Here is a 5,410-nt window from a genome sequence, read left to right as displayed (position 1 = left end):
ACGATTCTAAATCGCAAACCGAATACGTGTTTACATTAAACGGTGGAGCTGTCAGTTGGTGCAGTTCTAAACAAAGCGTCGTGGCGGGATCTACATGTGAAGCGGAGTAAATAGCTGCTTCGGAAGCAGCAAACGAAGGAGTCTGGATGAAGGAGTTCATATCCGATCTAGGTGTCATACCTAGTGCATCGGGTCCAATGAAAATCTTTTGTGACAATACTGGTGCAATTGCCTTGGCGAAGGAATCCAGGTTTCATAAAAGAACCAAGCACATCAAAATACGCTTCAATTCCATCCGGGATCTAGTCCAGGTGGGAGACATAGAGATTTGCAAGATACATACGGAGCTGAATGTAGCAGACCCGTTGACTAAGCCTCTTCCACGGGCAAAACATGATCAACACCAAAGCTCCATGGGTGTTATAATCATTACTATGTAATCTAGATTATTGACTCTAGTGCAAGTGGGAGACTGAAGGAAATATGCCCTAGAGGCAATAATAAAGTTATTATCTATTTCCTTATATCATGATAAAAGTTTATTATTCATGCTAGAATTGTATTAATCGGAAACATAATACATGTGTGAATACATAGACAAACAGAGTGTCACTAGTATGCCTCTACTTGACTAGCTCGTTAATCAAAGATGGTTATGTTTCCTAACCATGGACAAAGAGTTGTCATTTGATTAACGGGATCACATCATTAGTTGAATGATCTGATTGACATGACCCATTCCATTAGCTTAGCACCCGATCGTTTAGTATGTTGCTATTGCTTTCTTCATGACTTATACATGTTCCTATGACTATGAGATTATGTAACTCCCGTGTGCCGGAGGAACACTTTGTGTGCACCCAAACGTCACAACGTAACTGGGTGATTATAAAGGTGCTCTACAGGTGTCTCCAAAGGTACATGTTGGGTTGACGTATTTCGAGATTAGGATTTGTCACTCCGATCGTCGGAGAGGTATCTCTGGGCCCTCTCGGTAATGCACATCACTTAAGCCTTGCAAGTATTAGAACTAATGAGTTAGTTGCGGGATGATGTATTACGGAACGAGTAAAGAGACTTGCCGGTAACGAGATTGAACTAGGTATTGGATACCGACGATCGAATCTCGGGCAAGTAACATACCGATGACAAAGGGAACAACGTATGTTGTTATGCGGTCTGACCGATAAAGATCTTCGTAGAATATGTAGGAGCCAATATGCACTACAAGAAATCTGTTAATACGTGACAGTTCCAATCCGTCACCGACCTGCACAAAACTGTCATGCAGAGGCATACGTGACGGAATTGAAATCCGTCATGTATATCGCGTCATAATTTGACCACTGCACGCTCCATGACGGACCTTCCTAAACCATCACGACCCATGACGGTTCTTAGCCGTCATGGATGGCAGTTAACTGACTTGCACATGACGGCGTTAACTTGTCTACCACATCATAATCTAACATGGATCCGACGTGGCAGCCCATGTAGTAATCAGCCCACCAAATTTGTTGGCCCATTAAACTTCTGCCCAGTCCAAGAGTGTTGGCACATATAATAATTAACCCAATTATGAGAATTTAGGCCCATTTAGGTACAACCCACTAATTTCAATCCAGGAGATTAGTCCACCTAACGTTTCTCTTGTCCATGGAAATTAAAGCAAATAATAATTTAATAGAAAATATATACTCATGTCATTCAAAACAAAAATACGTAAACACACTAGAAAATACATGTGCATGAGCAAAACAAAAATGACAATTTTTTTTATTTTACAAGCATATCTCGAAGAACACTATGCTACTCTATAATCAGCACCGCCCCCATCAAGCAAGGCCCAACGCTCGTCGGACATGAATCACGGGTCATCCCACATTCCTGGCCGTTAGATCCACCCATCCACACCAAAGTCTTTAGAACACATGTCTTCGTTGTTGAAGATGCTGCCATAAAACAATATCTGCCACATGATGAAAAATATGTCACAATATAAAATATTACAGCCAGTAGGTTAAACTAGAAGTAACTTACTACTCCCTTCGTTCCTAAATATAAGTCTTTTTAGAGATTCGAATATGGACTACATACGAACGAATATAGCTGTATTTTAAAGTGTAGATTCACTCATTTTGCTTCGTATGTGGTCCATATTAAAATTTCTAAAAAGCCTTACATTTAGGAAGGAAGGGAGTACACATTATCAAGTCCTATATTTTTTTTTCACTCCCACGATGCAATAGTGCAACAAAATCAATCGTGTGAAAAGAAACAACTGATGGTAACAAAAAGGAATGATGAGCATACATATGTCAATGGAGTTGGTAGTATACTCCACTGTGCTTATTTGACATGAAGTTCCAGGCTATCACTACACTAAATCTGAATCATGCTATGAAAACATTCTGAAATTTCCTACGATGCAGTCTCTCAGGTGCTGCGAAATATAAAGTATGTGAAACTCTGAAAAAGTATGAAAGGAAAGTCAAGAGAAGGCGCTTTTGTACCCACTATAAGAAATAAATAACATAAGCAATACTTTTTATTCTGGTAATGAAGGCAAACATCAAAACAGAAAGGAAATAAACTCTTTTTCATCTTAACTAGGTAATTGCACATGTGTTGCAACGGGGACAAATACATTTTAGGAGCATTGCCAACTTTTTTTTACTGATAAATCATTGTTCTTCTTCATATCCACAGATTGAATTAGGAGAAACATTGTCATTAGAGCACTCTGAATTGAAAACACTTTATGTAGTTCTTATATAGTTTCCATTCTATTGAAAGTTACAAGAGTAGGGTGTATTATTTTACATGACAGAGCCAATTTATCGCAAATGCAGCAATACTCACGGCTGATGTAGCTAATCTTGTATAACATCTCACAACCTCATAACTAAGATCACTGCACCACATATTCTGCAAGTAACTAAGGCCAAGAATGCAGCCTGGTTACCTGCGGTGAGCCGCTAGTGCTCATAGTAAGTTACAGATGTGATTGCCCCGACCTTTAACAAATAACTAACAGCTCAAGATCATAATCTATTGGTATGCAGTTATCATAAAACAATCTGGGCAAGTCTAGCATTGATATTTGCGCACGTATTTAGTCTAGCAAATTTGAAACAAAAATAGTCAGGAAAACAGCAAGGTCTATTTTCTATACACACAGTTGAATCAAATCAGTGCAGATTAAGAGGACTGTGTGGAACAAGGCATGCTCACATAATATTGGTTTGAAGGCAGATGACATGCCACAACAGTCAACAGCTTGGAGTTACGATTCCATTACACTGCTCAATCCGGCACACTCCTTGCTTTGGCCTGTTATACATCCAAGGCTTTAAAAAATCGTACTGAATATTTACTATGCATAGATGCATTCTTTTTTGCAAGATCACATCAAAGGAAATAAAAATTACGAGAGTAGAGCTCCTGTGAGTGTAACGTCATATTATCTGGATTAGCATTAGCTTGCCCTAATTAAATTATGTGTAATAGTGCAAGAGAATCAGACCCACAAAACCATCACAACTAATCAAGCTCAGACGTTCATCTCAGAAACTGAATCCACCTCTAAACTGAAGCAAAACATGATTTGTATTCAGATTGCAAGTGTCATCCAGATTTAGGGTTAAAGTGGGGAGAGGGGATAAGCTCACCACGGTAGGAGGGAAGGAAGACGCATCCATTGGTGAGCTTGTCCACGCGCGATAGGACACAGGAGACAAGCAGGTGCTGGACTTGCTGCTCCTCCTGCAGCGAAGGGAGCTCGTCATGGATGGACGCTTTGAGGAGGAGGACGTCCTGTACACTGCTGGATGCATGGAGAAGGCAATAGACATTAGTAGTACAGAAATGGATCCTAATAAATAGTTCATATTTGACAACACAAGCAACCTTTGTGAAATTTGATGATTCTCAAAAGAGAGAAAAACATTGTCCAAGAAATCGAGAAACAGAAGCCAAATGCTAGATAGAAGCATAACCTTTCATTCAGGGAGCATAAGAGGTAGCAAAAGCAGCAGCAGGTAATCCTTATAACTAGAGGCTAAGCATCCAGTTTTGGCTACAGTTAGCTATACTTCATAGCAACTAACACCGGCTAATAAAAAGCAGCAAAAGTACTAGATACCTATGAGGGTGCAAACTTGGTGGCAGTCAGTTGGCAAGCCTCGTGGATCTAGGGATCATTTGTTTCTACAAGTACAACTAGCAAGCACTTGTCTGTTATCGGAGCCATTACATTTGCACCGGTATCATAATAAAAATGTAATATAAAATCCTGGTGTTGTGCACTAGCACTATAGCAACAGTACTTATCAGCAATTACATTTGGTTCTTAAAAAATGAAAAAAGGAAGAATTGCATCCTCAATCAAGTATGCTGGCAGTATGAATTTGTGGCTCCAAGTGAGTCAGCAATCAGTCGTACTGTTTGTTAAAAGAGTATTTTGTCCATGTGTAGAAACAAATACAGAAACTGGTCTTGATAATATTTGGCTTATCCAATAACAGATTAAAGTGCATATTTGATAGTACAAGCAACAATTTTACCCAAAATTAAAAACAAGACTACCAAGCTACAGACTGACCATATCCAGCACAAGCAATTTGTCCCATCAAATGTTTACTCCGGGCAATATAGGCATAGCAGCATAACCTTACCTAGTGCCATGGCCATTGTTCAGGGGCGGGGCGTGCTTATGCTGTACTGGCGCTCGTCCTAGGATTTTGCGGATGAGGAGCAGCACCGGTATTCGCACAACCGTCGTCGACCAAGACAAGCCGCGGTGCCGGCCCTCGTCCCAGACCGACGGCTGCAGGGTGCGCCGCGTCCGTGGATCCTGCGGGAGGAGTTCCCCCGCGCCGCCCTACTCGAGGTGGACCATCAGGAGGCAAGAGCGCGCGAGGGGGCGCTGCAGATGATGGAGAAGAGCTGCCAGAGGACGCCGGAGATGCGCCGACGACAAAGGCTATGCCGAAGGCCGAAACCCTAGATCGGGTGTGTGTTTTGGGCGAGCGGTAGAGGCTGAGAGGGGAAAATCTTGCCGGAGGGGAGGATGCACCCGAGCGAGGGGAGCTCGATGGTGTGCTCATCGCCGGGGATAGCCGCTAGAATCGCCGGAATCGGTAGCGGGCAGTCCTGGCGGCTGAGGGGGAGAAGAGAATGGGGATTAGGGTTAGATGGGTCTGGATTGTGGGTTAAATAGGATGGCTTGAAATTTTTCCCACCGGCCGCGTCCGCGACTTAAAATTTGGGATGTCCACGCGCGCACTTGAAATTTCTAGCGCGTCTTCCTTTCATTTTTAATTACCGACGTGACATATGGGTCGAATCTACGCATGACACATCAGCACGAGCCATCGATGACGGTCCGGATGGTAGGCCCAGCAAGTCG

General features: G+C 42.2%; 1 long non-coding RNA gene across 2 annotated transcripts; it reads right to left on the bottom strand.

The window, feature by feature from the left end:
* Window positions 1–1,567: 1,567 nt before the first annotated feature.
* On the bottom strand, window positions 1,568–5,204 carry LOC119270193. Of its 2 annotated transcripts, none has more exons than XR_005133978.1 (4): window positions 4,677–5,204; window positions 3,672–3,826; window positions 3,235–3,333; window positions 1,568–1,969 (listed from the first exon to the last, which is right to left on the bottom strand). It is a non-coding gene; the product is annotated as an uncharacterized LOC119270193 (long non-coding RNA). The 2 variants fall into 2 exon arrangements; XR_005133979.1 differs by having other exon boundaries at window positions 3,672–3,823; window positions 4,677–5,203.
* Between the last annotated feature and the right edge of the window lie 206 nt (window positions 5,205–5,410).

The sequence above is a fragment of the Triticum dicoccoides genome, chromosome 3A (genome assembly GCF_002162155.2).
Source record: "Triticum dicoccoides isolate Atlit2015 ecotype Zavitan chromosome 3A, WEW_v2.0, whole genome shotgun sequence".
In the NCBI taxonomy this organism is placed as follows: Eukaryota; Viridiplantae; Streptophyta; class Magnoliopsida; order Poales; family Poaceae; genus Triticum; species Triticum dicoccoides.
The sequence above is the reverse complement of the archived record's forward strand: the minus strand, read 5'-3'. Positions and strand labels throughout refer to the sequence as shown.